This window comes from Trichosurus vulpecula, chromosome 8 (genome assembly GCF_011100635.1).
Source record: "Trichosurus vulpecula isolate mTriVul1 chromosome 8, mTriVul1.pri, whole genome shotgun sequence".
NCBI lineage: Eukaryota > Metazoa > Chordata > Mammalia > Diprotodontia > Phalangeridae > Trichosurus > Trichosurus vulpecula.
In genome coordinates this window covers 87,075,996-87,095,354 of record NC_050580.1, presented here as the reverse complement: position 1 = coordinate 87,095,354, position 19,359 = coordinate 87,075,996, and the positions used below count along the sequence as shown (strand labels likewise).

The 19,359-nt window shown below is 41.6% G+C and overlaps 1 protein-coding gene across 2 annotated transcripts in view; it reads right to left on the bottom strand.

Annotated features, from left to right (window-relative positions):
- CHST15 (carbohydrate sulfotransferase 15) overlaps window positions 1-17,938 on the bottom strand; it is a 133,663-nt gene extending 115,725 nt beyond the window's left edge. Inside the window, exon 1 of one of the 2 annotated variants that reach the window (XM_036735327.1) lies at window positions 17,778-17,938. The gene's annotated coding sequence lies outside the window, so the exon portion shown is untranslated. Of the gene's footprint in view, window positions 1-16,860; window positions 17,175-17,777 lie in introns of those variants that run through there. The other variant, XM_036735326.1, reaches the window with a different exon arrangement.
- Window positions 17,939-19,359: the final 1,421 nt, after the last annotated feature.

Below are 19,359 nucleotides of genomic sequence, written 5' to 3'. Positions count from 1 at the left end.
ATCCTTGGACTAATAATAGGCCACAAAATTATCCGTGATAATAAATCTCTTAAATGGTTATACTGTTTAAATATAGATATATAAAATATAGTTATATTATCTTTTTAATTTGCATGTGTTAATCTGCAAATACTTAATATGTCACATATTTAAATATATCACATATACTCAAATATGCCCAACATGAACAAGGGATGTTATTTTTTTCAGAAATGCAAATATTTACCAAATAAAAATTTTACTTAGAATTTAAGAGTTTGTCACTTAAACACACAATAATAATACCAGCTGTTGTACGGCTGTTGGAGAAAGGAAATGAGAGCTACAATGCTTTTGTGATTTAATTTCTCTAGCCTACATTACTAAAACACCAATTTTCAAAACACTGTATCTGTCTTTCAGGAATCTGAAAGCAGTTACAAGGAAACAAAATTGCCACCTATTTTTGGCAATGAAACCATATCTAACACAGGGATTTCTCCAGGGTTGTTGCGTCTGAACCTGTTGAAAGCTATGGGCACCTTGGTCAGTAGTCTAGTCAGCAAACACTTACTAAGTACTTACTATGTGTTGGGCATTTTGTGACGCACTAGTGATACAAAGACAAGAGCCAAATCTTGTAATCAGTGTTGGGAATTTGTCCTAGAGTCACATAGGGGATGGCATAGTGAGAGATCAGAAGTCCGAGGGCTGGTCTTGGTGCCCTAGGCCCTCCTATTTACTAAATACATATGACTTGGGCAAGTCAACTTAAATTCTTTGGGCCTGTTTCCTTAGTTATAAAATGAAGCATCCTTCCATCTCTCAACCTACAAATTCAGCCAGTTCTGGCACAGTCACAGCTGTGGTAGTAAAAACAGAGTCAACTTAAGGGACAAAAGATGTCAGGAGTTTAAATGCTGTTTCTGTCACCATCTAGCTGCATGACCTTGGGTAAGTGCCTTAACCTTTCACATTCCTTATCTATAAAATGGTGATAACACCAATATTATCTACTTCACAAGTTTGTTTTGAGGATCAAATGTTATTAGGTATGCAAATCACTTTGCAAATTATAAAACATTATATGCATGTCATTATTATTATTATTATTATTATTATATATGGGGAAACAAGTGACATCTACAACAGCCATTTCTCCTAGAAGACAGCTATATAATCGGTCAGTTGCTCGTTCGTTTTCCAATCAGGCAGGCAGAGAGCCGTTTTCATCGGTTCTTGCAAATGATTTTGTAAGAAAAATGTAGGAAGCAAGGAAGCTATTCACCAACATGATTTAGACCAAGCGCATTCTACCAAGCTGACTCTCGTTGAATATGAAGCCCTTGGGAAAGGGGCGGGGCATTGTTTCCTGGACAGAGTTCTGGGTTCAGGATTCATTGCAGCTCCAACATATACTAGCTGTGTAATCTTCTCTACCATTGCTGCCAATCCAGGTAATGTGGTCAGACCCCTCCTTCCCCCCTCTACGTTTAGTTCTCCTTTGATGTATTGGCTTTCCCCCACTAGAAATGTAAGCTCCTTCAATGCAGTGACTGTCTTTCTTTCCACTTGTACTTGTATTCCCACTGCTTAGCACAGTGCCTGATGCATAAATGCTTGGTCACTGACTGACTGACCTTGGACAAATCCCTTCACTTCCATACACATCAATTTCCCAGTCAATAAAATGGGGGCACAGTCAGATGCCTCCATTTTGCTTAATGGTTTTTCCTTTGTTACAGAGAAGGTTCAATTGGAGGAGGGGAAGGGAGGAAGGAGGATCCCAAAATAGCTGATATAAAACCAAAAAGTATTGATAAAGCATTAAGAAAATAAAATCAGTGTGTGTGGAGGGGAGTTGTGTGTGCTAAGGCCAGAGAAGGGCCTTCAATACTGGGATGTGGAGTTTGTCTTTTACTCAGTAACCAATAGAGATTCACTAATGGTTTCTGAAAAGACAGGAATGATAAGGTCAGGTCTAATGATGTGGTGTAGGAGGCTTCCTGCAACATCAGGAAACCTGCTCTGTGATCTCTTTGAGCTGCTGGGCTGGTAGGGCGTATAAGTAGCAAAGTGTCTCTACCTCCTCCTCTCTAAGCACAAGAAGCAAAATATACTAAAAAATGTCCTCAACCTTTTGAAGGAGACTTTATGATCCCTTCAGGTACCAAATGAAGAATATTGCTTGACCTGTACATAAACGTATGCCTACTGTAGGGATTTTCTCAGCCCCTCAGCTTGAGTAGGGAGCTCACTGCAGGATTTCTAGGATGAATTTAAGAGCTTTGTCAAGGTTCCATTCTAACAACTCTCTTTACTGATGATGAAGCATGATACCCACCTCATAACAGAGAGGTTACGGAATCAGAATACCAAAAAAGACATACATTTTCCAACATGCAAATATGGGAATTTGTTTTGTTTGATTATGAATATTGGTCACAAGGGTTTGGTTTTTTTTGCCATCTCCCCTGAGAAGGGGAGGATGATAGGAGGCAGGGCAGTAGAGAGAGAGAGAAACAGAGACAGAGACAGAGACACAGTGAGACAGAGAGAGACACAGAGACACAGAAAGACAGACACAGAGACAGACAGAGACAGAGAGAAACAGAGAGAGAACAGAGAGACAGAGAAAGACAGAGACAGAAAGAGACACAGAGAGAGAGACAGAGAGAACAGAGAGACAGAGAGAGAAAGACAGACAGAGACACACACACACACACACACACACACAGAGAAGAGAGACACAGAGAGAAAGAGACTGAGACAGTGCTAGAGACAGGAGAGAAAGAAGGAAGGAAGGAAGGAAAGAAGGAAGGAAAAATGGGAGGGAGGGAGGGAAGGAAGGGAGAGAGGAAAGGAAGAAGGAAAAGAGAAGGGAGGGAGGGAGGGAAAGAGAGAGGAAAGGAAGCATTGTTTTAAAAATGAAGAGGAAAGAACAGAAAGAATGATAAAAAGAAACAGAAACAAGCTGGGTAGCTTTGAAAGCTACAGGTTGACTATATTTAATATTTTAAAAGAAAAACAAACTGCACATAATAGAGATCTGAAGTCTCATGTGCCACCTTCTTCTGCTCTACTATGTATATGGAAATGTCTACTTTCATGTTTAAGTTCAGAATAAAAAAATGTAAATAAACATATGCTTTTGAATACATGAGAAGCACGGGGAAACAACACTGGTCTTAGAGTCAGATGATCTAGGCCAGAGGTATTATACAGGAGGCTTGGGGACCACAACACTTCCAAGTAAACTGAGTACACTGGAACTAGATTAATATGTAATTGGGAAATAGTTAACAAAATAAATAAAACTACAATAAAACAAAGATAATATTACATTTTAAAACTAAGTCAATACCCAGCCCTCGGGGATCATTATATACAGTTTAGTTTCTACTTGAGTGTAACACCATTGATCTAGGTTATGGTCCTGGGCTCTTACATTTATCAGCTGTATGACCCTGGGCAAGCCACAAAATCTGAGTATCAGTTTTCTCATCTGCAAAGTAGGATAATATTATTGTACTAGTTGCCTTGCAGAATTGATATGAAAAGAATTCTGCAAACCTTAAAGACCTTTTTTAATGTCCTGGACCCCCTTGGCAGTTTGGTGAATCCTATGAGCCTCATCTCAAAATGATTTTTTGAGCACATAGGATTGATCGCAAAGGAAACCACTTACAGTGAAATAAAGGTATCCAATTTTTTTACATTCATAGATCTAGATTAGGAACACCTGCCTTAAAGGTATAGCCCTTTGATTCCAGCAGCATAAGGAACTCCCAGGTAAGGAGACCCCTTCTACCAATACATGTTGGCACCTTCCATTTCTAGTCTTGAAGCATTGCCTTGATCACTGGGAGATTAAGTAACTTGTCCAGGACCAAGATTCAGTACTTGAATCCAGGTCTTTGTGACCTTCTCTCTCTCCAAATACATCACACTACCTCCAAAACCATAAAGGTCTATTTAAATGAGAGTTACTCCTAAATTATTATTAATCCTTGCTCATATTTCTGTCTTCAACATTCATCTGAAAGGACTGAATTAAATGGTGTATTTCATACTAATAAAGTACTTTACAAACATTAATTCAGTTGACCCTCTTAACACCCCTATGAAATGTTACAGGTATTGATAGGTTTCTTATACAAATCCATATCCCTAGGGCTCAGAGATGGTAATTAACTTGACCAAGTCACACAGCTAATAACTGACAAAGGGCAGATATGAAACTGGGTCTTGGCTAACTACTAAATCCAGCATTTTTCTACCAACCCAGAAAGACACCACATAATTTCATTGGAACCTAAGACCAACCCTTAGCAGTGAATGATTCAAATATCATCCTCTTTCTGAGGGAAGACACTGATTCTCAGAGAAGTCAAAGTGTTTTGATCCAAGTCCACAGCAGAAAATTAACAGCAAAGCCTAGAATGAAATTCAGGACTTTTCCCACCACTCTCTCCTACCACCTGTCAGGGAAATCCTTACACAGAAGTAAACACCTCCACTCCCAACCATAATCCATCCATCATTCAATCAATAAGCAATTTATTGAGTGCTTACTATGAACCAAGTCCTGTCCTGGGCACTGGGATATATAACCCCTCCCCCCCCCCCAAAAAAAGAAGAAAAAGGAAAAACAGCCTCTGTCCTCAAGTAACTTACATTTTTTTTAAGGAGAAACAACATACACATACAGAATCTTTGAATATAACATACACATATATCTGGTATGTACTATATCCAAGGCACTAGACTTGGTACTAGATACACAAAAGACATATGACAAACTACTTGTTCTCAAGGATCTTGCTAGAGCTATTGGAAGATAGTGATCATTTTATAAACAGAGATTTCAAAATCCAGTAACTTTTTACCAAGTACTACACGGTGCTTACCTCCATCCAGTACCACAATGCCATGATGTCCCAGAGCTCACAGCCCTTTAAAGGCATCACTTATTCAGCGCAGCTGCTAAATAATCACAGCTCAATCCAATTTTAAAAGCCTCGCTACATTGGCTAATAAAATTTATACGCCAATATGGGACAGAATAAATGCCTCCTTACAAACTTACAGCATCTTTCTAAAAATCAGCATAGGCTAAAGATCGATTTCCTAAATCATTTTAGGGATGACATCAGTGAGGGGGGCAGGGGAGAAGTGGAGAAGGCTGGAGGCCATGCCATGGGATGATCATCAAAAGGAACAGTGCATATAGCTGTTCTCGAGTATCTGAAGGAGTGTCATCCAGAAGAAGAATTATACTGTTCGGCTTGGCCCCAGATGGCATAACTAGGAGTAATGGAGGAAATTCCAAGGAAGAAGGTTTTGGCTCATCTAAAGGGAACTCTTATCAGTGCTGTCCAAAAGGAAAATGGGTTGTCCAGAGAGACAGTGGATTTCCTATCTCTGTAAGTCTTCTAGGGGAGATGTGACGGCAACTTATCAGGGAAAATGTAGAGCCACATGTTAGCCTAGATAGCTTGAGGTGTTTCCCAGCTCTGGGGCCCTGGGATTATAGTTGGCACAGCTAGTGTGAGGTCAGTGGTTCATGGGATTTAGACCTAGAAGAAAACTTAGAGATCATCTCATTCAAACTCCTAATCTTACAGTGAGGACCAAAGAGGTCAGGTAACTTGCTCAAAGTCACAGAGGTTAATTAAGAGACTGTCAATAGATCTTTTAGAGCTAGAAGGGGCCTTAGAGCTTTAGTCCCACCCTCTTTGTTCTGAAGAAGGAGAAAGTGGACCCTAGAGCGGTTAACTATCTTGCCCAAGGTCACAAAATCAGTAAGTAGCTGGGCCAGAAATTGAGTCTAGGACCTCTGACCCCAAATCCAAGACTGTACATTTCTACTCTACCAGACTCCCTCTTTAGCATAACTAGTGCCCAAATCCCAAGCCCCTGAACTCAAAATCTTGTGTTCATCCTACCACACCACACTGTTTCTTTCTCCTCATGGTTAATTTTGAAGTCAAGCCATTGTAGATTGACAGCTCACAGAAGCCAATAAACCATTCTTTATTCCTTTGTAGGGAAGGCTGGGGAAAGGAAAGGCAGGGAGGGAGAGGGAAGACAGGAAATGTGGAGTAGGTGAGACATAGCCCATCTTCCTGGAGGTTATACCCTAGTAGGGTAATTATGACATAAATAATTAATTATAGTAGAAGTATTAGTGCTTTCTATATTCTGTAAATGACAGGTGGCAGGTATAGTGCTTTAAGGTTTGCAAAATGATTCACAGATTTTTTTTTTCTGACAACAACCTGGGGAGGTAGGTGCTATTATTATCTGCATTTTACAGATGAAGAAACCAAAGCAAAAAGAGGTTAAGTGACTTGTCCAGGGTCATACAACTAATAAGTGTCTGAGGCCAAATTTGAACTCAGACCCTTCTAACCACCAAGTCCAGGGTTCTATCTATCTAATGTAGTTTTTTTCTTTTGAGAACATTAAATGGGATGTGTTGTCCTGGTTATGAGGTGGCCTGGAATTGCTCAGATTTCCCTGCTTGCTTCCTTGTTTGTCACTGCCCTAGAAGCAGGAGGTGGGGCATGAGTAAAGTTATTTAAAGATTTTCCTAATGCTTTGGTTGGCTCATCACAAACCCACTGTGACATTGAGAAGTTTCCTAATGAACTGAGAATGTACTAATGTACTTGGTATTGGAAGAATGAACCAATGATCTCAATCCAGAGATTCTAGGTAGGCAAATACATTCAGCCAGGCCGTGTTTTCTGAAGAGATCATATTTGCCTAGGGAAAATTAGCCTAAGGTAATTTCTAAGAAGCTCCTGGCCACCAGCATGGTAAAGAGAAAAGACCACTAGGTCTGGAATTTAGAAGATATAGGGTCAGAGCCTCAGCTCTGCCACTGGGTAATATGGGGCAACTCACTTAATGTTTATGTTCCTTGGCTTCCTCAACTGTAAAATGAGTGAGTTGAACTAGATGACCTCGAAGATCCCTTTCAGCTCTAAATCTATGACCCTGTGACCTATTCTGGAACAAGATAGATGTCTTTTTTTAAAACTTTTGTTTTATTTTTAATTTATGAAATAAAAGAAGCATTTCCAAAACACAGTATAAAAAAGATGATTGCACATGAAATTGAAAATCTATTATGTACAACTTGTTATTCCTTTTCAATATATAATTAAGTTATCATGCAATATTTTTTCCTTTCTTTTTCTTCCCTCCCCTCCGCCTCCCCCCACAGCTCCCAGAGATGGCTACCATTAAACCTAGGAACGATATAGACAAACTTGTGAACAACTTTTTATGCAAATAAGATAGAGGTCTTTCACAGGCATATACTGCCAGATACAATCCTTTGGTAGGTCACCTTTATTTAGTTATTTATTTTTCTTACATGGGAAGGTTCACAGGGGGTGGTGGCAGGGGGAGCTGACAGCATAACATCAGGATATGACTGCAAGGCTTTTTAAAAAGGCATCAATAAAACTTTAAAACTTCCATGCCAATCAGCAGTCATTACCAATCAGAGAAATTAAGGAAAGATTCACAAAAGAGGCAGCATTGAGGATTTAAGCACAGTTGGGAGCAGGAAGCAAAGAGGCAGGAAAGCATGAGGTCATGTAAGAGATGGCAGGTAGAGAATATAGAGGAAATTACTATGAAATAAGGCTAGAAATGCAAGGTAGCCCTAGAAGATGGAAGACCTTGAATGACAAACTAGGTTGAATTTGACAGGGTAAGCCAACAGGGTACCACTGAAGGGAACATTCAGAAAGAGTGCCATGTTTGGACCCACTCTGTCTGATACATTATCTGGCTCCAAGGTGAAGGATGAATTGGGGTTATGAGAGTAGAAGAATGGAGATCTGTTAAGAAGCATTACTGCAGACAATTGATAATGAGGGCTAGCACTAAGGTAGGGGCAAAAGGAATGGAGCATATGGGATAGATGTAAACGATTAATGGAAGAGAATGGACAATATTGTGAGTGACTGGATATAGATAGTGAGGGCAATGGAAAGAGCCTTCCTTGATTCTCATTTCTGTAAATCCCTTTTTAATTCCCCTCTTACTTTTCTCTTATCTCCCTTCCTGAACCCCTGATGCTATATTCTTCCAGTGGGCCCATTTCAGTGGCAACAGAAAGGACATGGTAGTTGTTCTGTTATTAGTTTGAGATTTACACTGATCAAATTAAACAAGTAATCATCCCCAAGATGAGACAGTTCACCAAAAATGTCACCAGTTTGTTATGTTTCACTAAAGAGAGAATTTCTGTCTTAGAGAAGTTTTGTTGGTTTTCCACAAAATCTGATAAGCAGAGGAGTTATTATTAATTAATCAAAAAATCAACAAGATGCATTAAGCACCCACTAGGCAACAGGCACCAGGCCTTTGTACCCTGGGAGCAAAAAGACAAAAATGACAGAGGCTCTTTCTTCAAGGAGATAATGCCCTATGAGGGGAGAAAATGTGTGCAGACCTAAGCATCTGCAGAATATAGAAATGCAAGTTACTTTTCTAGGAGGGCACAATCAGCTAGGAAGTGGTTCATGTGGCAATTGAGTTCAGGCTTGAAAGAAAATGAGGGACTTTAAGATCTCAAGTGAGCAGGAAGAACACTGTAGGGATGGGGACCAACCAGAGCAGACATAGAGAATGGGAATAGATGTCATGAATGATGAACAAGAAGGTGGCCAATGGGTCTACACTGGAGAGGAGTGGTCCTTAACCTTTTGGCATGTGTTATGAACACCTTCGTCAGTCTGATGAAGCTGATGGACACCTTCTCCAAGCAATGACTTTAAATGCATAAAATCAAATACAGAGAATTACAAAGGAAATCAATTATACGGAATTACAGTTATCAAAGTATTTAAAAATCAAATTCATAAACTCCAGGTTAGGAATTCAAGCTCTAAAGTATCAGAAAGGGAGTAAAGTGTAATAAAACTGGAAAGATAGGTTGGGGCCAGGTTGTATTTTAAACGCCAAACTAAAAAGACTGCATTTGATACTAAAGGCAATTGGGAGCCAATAGAGTTTATTGAGCAGGGAAGTGACATGATTAGATCCATGTTTATGGAAGAAATCACCTTGGCAGCTGTGAGAAGTATGGATTGAAGAAGGTAGAGACTTGAGGCAGGAAGACTAATGAGGGAGTTATTCAATGGTCCTTTTGAGAGGTGGTGAGGGCTCAAACTCTCATAAGATGAGATTTGAAGATGTAGATATAGAAATGAGAAGATGTGACAACTGATTGCATATGTGGGATGGGAAGAGAGGAATAAAGGATAACACTAAGGTTGAGAATCTGAAAAACTATAAATATGGTAGTGCCCTTCAAAGAAAAAAAATAATTTAGAAGAGAACTAACTGGCTTTAGGGGGAAAAAGAAAATGAATTCTCTACTGATCAGGTTGAGTTTAAAATGTCTATTGGACATCTAATTTGCATACAAATGTATATGTGTACACATATATGTATGTATATGCAAATATAGTCAACAAAGAAATACACATGGTTGAAGCTTTAATAGTTTGAAGATGCGCTAAGATTGTGTATGTGCATATACATATATAGTATTGTAAAAATATCTGATTTACATATAATATGTGTATGCACACACATATACATGTATGTATATGTGTATATGTATTATAGTACACACAGACATACACATGGTTGAAGCTTTAATAGCTTGAAACTGCATGAAGACTTTCAGGACACTGTGTGAATGCATGTACATGTGTATGTGTGTTTGTCTGTCTGTCTGCCTAGGTATGATAAACTCATGGAAGCTGATAAGATCACCAAGTGTGAAATGAATAAAAAGAAAAGGGAAGAAAAGATAGGAGAGGAGAGGAGAGGAGAGGAGAGGAGAGGAGAGGAGAGGAGAGGAGAGGAGAGGAGAGGAGAGGAGAGGAGAGGAGAGGAGAGGAGAGAAAAAGGCCCAAGACAGAGCCTTGGACTCTGCCCAAAAGTAGGGTGCATAATATGGATGATGAGCCAAATGAATAATAAGACAGGTGGGGAGAGAACCAGGAGAGCTCAAGGTCATGCAAATCCAGAGAAGAGAGACAAGTATTCGGCAGGGGAGGATGATGGAGAGTATAAAATGAAGCTGAGTGATAGTGAAGAATAAGTCCTGAGACAAGGCCTTCAGATTTGGTAATGAAGAGATTATTAGTAACTTTAGATAAAATAGTTCCAGTTGAGTAATGAGGTTGGAAGCCAGATGGCAAAAGTTTGGGAATTGAGAGGAGAGAAAGCAGAGACAAAGTACAGGCAGCTTTTCTAGGTTTTTGGCTGGGGGGGAGGAGATATCTAGGATAATATGGGGGGGATAGGATATAGTGAGGATATTTAAAGAATAGAGGTTACCTGGGCAGCAGGGAAATAACTAGGCAATATGGAGAGACTGAAGATTAGAGAGATGGAATACTCGTAGTGATAACTGATCTGCCTAAGAAGACGAGGGGATAGGACCTGGAGTATATATAGAGAGAGGCTGGCTTTGGCGAAGAGAAGGGTCACTTCTTTGTCAGAGACTGTATTAAAGGAAGAGAGAACAGGAGATGAGGTCAAGGCATTTTGAAATTTATAGAAGAGGATATGGCTCCCTCAGCAAACTCATTTTATTCTCACATCTGCACTAAATCAATCTTCCAGGTAAGTTGAAGTCAAATTTATCATCCACTCCTATTTTATAGATCAGAAAATGAGGCAGGTCAATTCCCACAGGTCATTCAAAGAAGATGCCCCTTGACCTAAATCAATTGATTTGAAAAACACCCAGAGACAATTTTTAAAATCTGATGTTTAAATAGATTTTACCTCTGTATTTTAAAATAAACTCTATTCTCTAGTAAATGTAACAGGTTCTACAAATACAGGTTCCAAATGACAACAAAGCAATTTCAGGGAACACTGGTGCCAACTCTTATAAAATGGCTGTGTGGCATAGTGGAAAGAGCCCTGAATTCATGATCAGGCTATTTGGGTTTAAATCCAGGCTCTGCTATTTTCTCCCTGTGTGACCTTGGGCAAGAGGCTTAACTTCTCTGGGCCTCAGCTTCCTCAGCATTTGTATAATGAGGGAGCTAGACTTGATGGTTTCCCCTAGCTCTAAAAGTCTTATATTATTATTCTAGTACAGATTGAAGCATGTGACAGTAAAAGATATAAGGGGTCAGCTGCTGGCTAAAGCTAATTCACCCCCTTTACAGTATAGCTTGGAGGAGGCCAAAGGTCAGAGAGGCAATGTAATTTAGGTAAACTTTTGTAAAATGCATACTGAGAATGATCACTAGTTACTGTGTCTTATATCTTTCATGTTCAATATACATTGATTGAGTGCTTAGCTGGACCTTGAGTCAGAAAGGCACGTGTTCTGAAGCTCCAGGTTCAGACACTCACCAGCTTTATGACTCTGAACAAGTCATTTAACCACTATCTGCCTCAGTTTCCTTATCTGTAAAATGGGGATAATAAAAAGCACTTACCTTCAGAAGTTTTAATCCAGATAAAAATAAGATCATATTTGTAAAGTGTTTTACAACCATTAAAGTGCTATCTAAATGCTCGTTATTGTTGTTGGTCTATACCTGGAATTTTTCAATACAAATTTGTGATCCTTCAGGCATCCTTCATCCTTGTCATGCATCTGAGCTCCTGTGCCACCAATTCAGGCCTTTCCATTACTCTGTGTTAATAAAAAGAATGAAAGAAAGAAAGAGAGAAAGAAAGAGAGAGAGAAAGAAAGAGAGAAAGAAAGAGAGAAAGGAAGAAAGGAAGGAAGAAAGGAAGGAAGAAGGAAAGGAAGGAAGAAGGAAAGGAAGGAAGGAAGAAAGGAAGGAAGAGAAAAGAATATAGTTTCTCTATTCTTCTAATAGGCAACAGTAGTGAGCACCTGGCTTGCAGTTAGAAAATCCAGGGTATGAGCAGCTTTGTTGCTTACCTCAAGCAATGAACCCTGGAGCGCAGTTTCCTTATATCAATCAGTCAATCAGCTAGCATTCATTGAGCACCTATTCATGTGACAATACAGGTAATATACATTGTGTAATGTGCTAATACTGTGCTAATTTATGCACACTGGATAATTACTGCACTCTATTCTTATAAAGATCAAATGAGCTAATGTAAGCAAAACGATTTAAAAACCTTAAATCAATACATAAATATAAGCTGCTATTAGGGGAATAATGGTGACTATTCTACCTACCTGTGCTGGGAAGATGGAACAATGTATGTGGAAGGATTTAGGGTTACACAGATTTAATATACACCTTACGCTGCCTAGGCAGTATGACCCAATGGAGAGAAGGCTGGCCTTAGAGATGGGAAGATCTAGATTCCAGGTCAGTCTCTGACACTCAATGGCTGACAGATCCTGGGCAAATTATTTAACACAGTAGTTCCCTAGGTGATTCTCTAAAACCTAGAAAACAAATTTATATTGGTGGAGGGAGTTTCCTCACTCAGAATTCCCTAAACCAAAACCACAGGTCTAGCTCATTTCTAAATTTCCCCCACAGGGTACATGAACGGATAAAACACCAGGCAGATTAAATACTGGTGGCAAATTCAGTGATGTTTCTTGCATTAAGCTTAACTTTTTGCACCCTTACATTCTGGGGCACATTGAATTAACCAAAATATTATTTCTATTCTGGATTCTCAATTTTAAGTTTAGAGTTTCCTGTAACTTTAAAAAGTCATAAATTAGTTCTTTTCTGTGTTATTTTGCTAAGGCATCACACAACTGATCCTTCAACCTCTCATAAAAGGCATTCCTTCATTTTGGCACTTGGACAAATCTCCCTACTCTTGGCATGCAAAAAGCCCAAGGACTCTTTTGACTTTGCCCACAGAGTATGAAATGGCTCTAGGAAGAGTGGAGAAGAAATATGGAAGCTTTTACAGCATCATAAGTGACAGCATGTGGATCATTAGCAGGGACAGATTGTTTTAAGCCTGTTACGCTATAATAATCAATGAAAAACAACCAATTTCTGTGTGCTACACATCTCCAAACATGCTTTCTTCCCTTCTACACTGCTATCAAGTTAATATTACATGCTGATTTACTTATGCTGTACCTACCATAAAGGAAAACTTGTTTCAAGCACAGAATGGAACAAAGATTTGGAGTCAGTGGACCCTGGGATCAAGGTTCAAATCCTGACTTCTACCTTGTTGCCTGTCTAATCCTGGGTAAATCATTTACCCTATGTGGGTCCTACTCTCTTTTTATCTATAAAATGGAGAAGCTGGACAAGATGACTTCTAAGGTCTCCTCCAGCTCTACATTCTATTATTCTATTATCAATAACACGCACTGTTAATAAATAGCACTGAAAAGGCATAAATTAATATGTTCAGTATGGTAGATCACAAGACTAATGTATAAATGAAAGAACCTTGGATATGACGAGAATCAGAGCATTTAGGTAGCTGAAGAGCATATGAACTTAGACTGTGAATAGCTGCCTGAAAAAATTTAAGCTATAATAAATTGCCTTTGAATGTAACTGCCTCCAGTTCTGTACCTCAGCTTTCTCATCTCCAAAATGGGGATATACCTTCAATATCTACAAGTAAGAGAACTTTATTTTTTTTTCTCTAGAGCCAATGCAACAATCTATGCATAAACCCTTTGTAGCCCTAAGACATTACACAATCATTGATTCAAGCAGAAAGGGACCCGAGGGTTCATTTAGTCTAGTCTAACTCCTTTATTCTATACATGAGGAAGTCAAATCCCAGAAAGCTGGTGACTTGCCCAAGGTCCAGGGGCAGGAAGTGACAAAACCTGAGTTTGAACTCAGAACTTCTCATTCTAAAATCAGTACTCTCAGATGTTATTATCATCACTCTAATACTAACTGGATGGATAGCCATGGGCAAGCTATTGCTGTTCTGAGGTTCAGCTCCTCCCCTGGAAAACCAAGGGGATCTGTGATTTGTAAGTTGAAAGCCCTAAAGATACTTCTCCCTCCTTTCATTCATACCGGATGAAGAATGTCATTACCAATTAGGACTTCTGGAAGTCTAAGAATTAAATACTCCTCGATGACAAACCAAATTGGGGGCAGGGAGGGGAAGTGTAAGAGTTTAATTCATTTTTGTAAATTTGAGACCAGCATCCAAAGGCTTCCAATGAGCTTCCATTTTACTCCTGAAAATTGCATCCCATTAACTCATGAAATATGAATGACAATAAAAGGAATCTCTTTGTTAGGGAACAAAGCTGTCATACAATCCCACAGCCATCCAATCATAGAAAGTGCAAGAAGAGAAGGATTACAAGAGAGAGGCTGTGAAGTTTAGGCTGTGATGAGCTGTCTGAAAAGAGTCAAGCCATAATAAGTTGCCTTTGAACCTAAATGCCTCCTCAGCAAATGCTCTTTGAAGAATCTATTTCAGACTGCCAGCAGCCTGCATTTCAGGACCATTCTTCACAATCTCAAATATGCATTACCAAGCAGGGCTAACTGTTTCTCAGTCAAAGTGGAAAGAGAGGGAGGAAAATGCTTTAGGTAAGAATTTTAACTAATGTCTGCTGATATACATCGTGTGTGTATGTCTGTGTATATATGTGTGTGTGTGTGTGAGAGAGAGAGAGACAGAGAGAGACAGACAGACAGAAGGAGAGAGAGACAGAGAGAGACAGAAAGAGAGAAGGAGAGATAAAGGGGGAGAGGGAGGGAGGGAGAGGAAGGGAGGGAAGCAGCTTTATGTGGATAGAACACCTGAATTTAAGTCTTTCCTAAGATACAAACAAAATTGAGCGACCATAGGCAAGTCATCTGATCTCTCAATACCCATCCCCCCACCCCCCACCCCCCCGCAACTTGCTAAGGCCATATATTACAGAGAAGTTGTAGATCTGAATCAGTAGAAGGTATTTCCACACTAGGAGTTCTCCCCATCAATGAAATCATACGTTCAGACACAGAATACCTATCCATCCATCCATCCATCTATCTATCCATCCACATCTATCTGTCTATTTATCTATCTGTCTATCCATCCATATATCTATCTATGTCTATCACTCATACTTAAGGCTGAGGTCAAGTAATTGGCCAATTTCAGCCTATGTTTTATGTGTAAGTATATGTTATTTATACATACATATATAAATATATATTTATACACTTACATACAAATATATACACATGTATAAATAATGTGTATATACACACACAGAATAGATATCTAGTGATTAGTATATACAAATCTATATATCATAAATACATGCATACACACATAAATATGTTTCTCTGATAGTAAAGTATTATATGTATGTATGTGTATATTGTGTTTCATATTGTATAGATACATACAATTTATCTATACAGTATACAAGTCTAATTTCCCACCACTCCAATATTATATATAATATACAGTATGTACATATTTCACATATATGCACACAACACACATATATTATGTATGTATAAATACCCACATATTGAATATGGGTTAAACATGATCAGTCAATTCACCTCAGTTCAGAAGGCATTCCCTCCTAAGGCTGTGATATTACTTCATACATTTTAATGACTTGGATCTTGGGTTCCCCTCACAAGATGGCATACAATTTGTTGAAAAGTAAAAATAAAAACAAAAATTCCTGAGTCAGCGCCATGGAGACCCTCTTTCACTCCTCAACACATTCCCCTCTCCCACTCTCTTCCCTCCCCATCTTATCTCCTCATGCTCTGTCTCCATTCAGTGAAGATACTGACACATCTTACCCCACTGGATGGTGCCCCCAAATCACAGAGACCAACTAGGGATACCGCAGCCGCTGCGGATCTATTCAAGCTGCTCTGCTCTGGGGAGCGCCAAAAGATCCTGTGTCAAGCTTCATTAGGAAGATAGGGACCCTGCGCACTGGAGGAGTGAGAAAGGGAGAGGAGGGGGGAAAGGAAAGGGAAATGGAAAGAGAGACAGATAGAGAGCGAGAGCAGAATGGAGGGGGGGGGGGGGGCGGAGAAGAAGAAAACAAAAGTTCACAGCCCTTCTGCTTTTCAGCGGAACAGTCTAGTTAACCCGGGAACAATATAATCGGGGAGGAAGCTCCTCTCGGGCCTCTAGGCTGCACATTGGGTTAAGGTTATCTGTAGCGTGCCAAGGCTTTAGGCAGAAACTCTCCAATCTAGCTGACCTCTGATCCTTGGGGGTGCGATTCCACCATGCACCAATGCTCAGGGAGATTCTAATCCGTCCCCCCCCACCCCCGCCGCCCTTCTCTCTCCTCCCCATCCTTCTAGCAGAATTAAACTCCTTGAGAGCAAAGATGTTTAATTTTTGTCTCAGCATCCCTGCACCTTAGCCCGGTGCCTTCTACTCAATTCAGTTCCATACGACAAGCATTGTTAAGCGCCAACTGCGTGCCAGGCAGATTTAGCCACTGGGAATAGAAACACCAGTCGCCTATGATGTGCACTTACTTGACACATAGTACCCTCTTAATCTATAAGACACTCCAACGTTTATAAAAAGCGCTATGCAAACAGCTCATTTGATTCTCACAACAACCCTGGGAGGTAGGTGCAATTATCATCCCCATTTTATAGATAAAGAAACTGAGACAGACAGAGGTGAACTTTACAAACATTATTTCATTTGATCCTTACAACAACCCTGATAAGTAGATGCTATTATTATCTCCACTTCACAGATAAGAAAATCGAGGCAAACACCTGTTAAGTGACTTGCCAGGGTCACAAAGCCACTAAAGTGTCCGAAGTTAATTCTGAATTCAGGTCTTCCAGATCCAGGTTCAGCGTTCTATCCAATATGCCACCTAGTTAAATGCCTGTAGTGAGGATTTGAAATGAATTCGAATGAATTCCCTTCTTCCCGACCTACCCCCAGTCTTCACGATCCCCAACGTTCTCCAGTCCTCGCCCCACCAGCAGCAGGCGTCCTAGATCTTGTGGGGATCTCTGAAGAAAGCCAGAGTTCCCTCCGCCCAGGAAGAGCAAGTCACCTCGCTACTCGTCCAGGGTAAAAGAGGAACCCACGTTCGGGCTTCCTCCTTCCGAGGAAATGCAGTTCTGTCAAAAACGCGCGTGACGTTGGAGGGAGACCTGAGGGTGAGTGGGAAGGAGGTAAAGAGAGGAGGGGGAGGAGGGAGAGGAAAACTGGGAGCGCCTGCCGGTAACTTCTCACCAAGTGCGCTTTGCCCTCACCAGCCTCACCACGCATTCTTCAAGAAGCAGCGGGATACCCGACGCTCTGCCAAGCACTAAGCGCCCATTGCACTCACTCTGAGACGCTCAGAAAGCTGCCCCGGAGAAGATGCAGCTCCAAGCCTGAAGATATAGAGTTGGTCCGCCTGCCCTGGGGGCAAAGCCGGAGGAAAAGCAGCAACTTCCTCAGGGCATCTACAGCTCTTCAGAGCCACTCCGTCCCCAGTCCCCAGAAGAGCCTCACGTAACCCCCTCTGCTGTCCATCCCCAATAGGCCAGGCTCCAATCCGCACCCTCCATGCCCCCCACCCCCCGCTCCTCATGACCTGGGGCCGCCCACTAGGAATTCTCAGCCTGGTCCCGCCACCCGTGCGCGCGTTCATTCCGCGGACCTAGAGGAGGATCGTTGCTCTCTGAACCACCCCCTCCCCTGGTCCCCACTCATTCTCCTGTCCAGTCGGTATGCCCCGCAAGGGGTATGCCCCTCTTGTCCCTCTGGACCCCTCATCCAGCCCTACTTAATCTCTCTCAGGCTTTCAGGAGAGATTCCCCAAACCTTCTCCCACGTAAACCCCGAGGGCCGCTGAAACTCACTCCATTCAGCTTCAGCAGCCTTCTCCCGGGCGCTTCCCGCAGCTCGGGGAGGGGATGAGCAAGACCAGACCGGGGAGGCTCGAAAGCCCCTTCCCCTCCCCCAAGCGACGTTCTCCCCAGAGCTCAGCTCCCTGCCTCTGGCTGCCTGGAGGAGGACTGCCGGCTAGCCAGGCGCGCGCTCGCGTGCAGCCCCCGGGCGGATCGGGAGATGTGGGTTGGGAGGAAGAGAGGGAGGGAGGGAGGGAGGGGGCGGTGCAGCGAAGGGGGCGGGGTGGTTCAGACCTGGGTCTCAGCTCTGCCAACTCCTAAGTTCATTGTCTACGTCCTTAGCCCGTCGCTCTCGCTGCTGCTACCGCCGTCTTCTCTGCTACTGCAGCCGCCGCCGCCGCCGCCGCCACCGCCTCTGCCGCTAGAGGAGTGCGGGGTGGGAGAGGGAGGCTGTGCGCACGCAGCTTCGGGTCCCTGTGTCTCCGAGGCGCTCTACAGCCTTGGGGTGTCTGGCTGCGACCGCTGCAGCCACCGCAGCTCCCTCCAGCCGCTGCTTCCCACCCCAGCCTTGGAGCTGGGAAACCCTGGTCACTGCAAACCCTGTCCACCCTCACGCACACATGCATGGGAAGAAATTCACTGGTTGTGAATGTGTGAGTGTGTGTGTGTGTGTTTAATCACATGTTTTCACTAATTGTGGGTGACGAAACTTGTACCTGGAGTGTACAAACAGGGGCCCCCATAAAGGCGATCTCGAGTCCTCTTTAAATGCTCCCTGATTCGGCTGATGACCAAAGAGAGGAAAAAAAATGTCCAAGAATGAAGTGAATACAACACGTTACTGATAAACACTCCGATCGCCTTCTCAACCACCCCTCCCGCTCCCGTGGCTGTGGGACACAATTCGCCTCCAATTTGCAATGTGCAATTAAGAAGTTTTAGCTCAGTGGGTTTGGCTGTTGTTGTTATTCTTGCCTTGAAGTAAACACTTTATTTTTTTTAAGTGATGCTATGATACAATTAAAAAGCAAACAGAAAAACTCCGTCCAAATGGACAGCAGCAATTACTCACTGCCAGGGACATTCTGAAATAACTTCAAGGTCTGGAGTCAACCCATACATTGATATTCAAGGCCACAGCACATATGGGGTGGGTGCCCACTTTTTTCCTTTTTTTTCTGATCAAGGGGACCCTTGCTTCTTGTCAGCCATGAATGTTTGCTTATGCTTGGAGTGCAAAGGCTCAAAGAGATTCCAGTTCCATGGTTTGCCACAACTGACTCAGAGGCAGCTGCCTGAGGAAAACACCTGGTTAAGGCTCAGAAGAAGCCTGTAATTTGAATATGTTTAATCTCCTTTCTCAGGATTGAAGATGCTGTCAGTTAAGAAATGGACACTTCACAGAAATCTGAAAAATAGGCTTACTTAGAAGAAAAAATGCTGTAGTGTTTAGTGTGTATGGAACTGGTATGTCCTGTTTTCTGAAATCATAATCTTTTTATTCCCGCTTTAACTTCAGGGTTCCCCCCCTCATAGTTCACAGTGATGTCATAAACCTCTCCATAGCAACTAATTGTGAGGTTATAATCAGGGG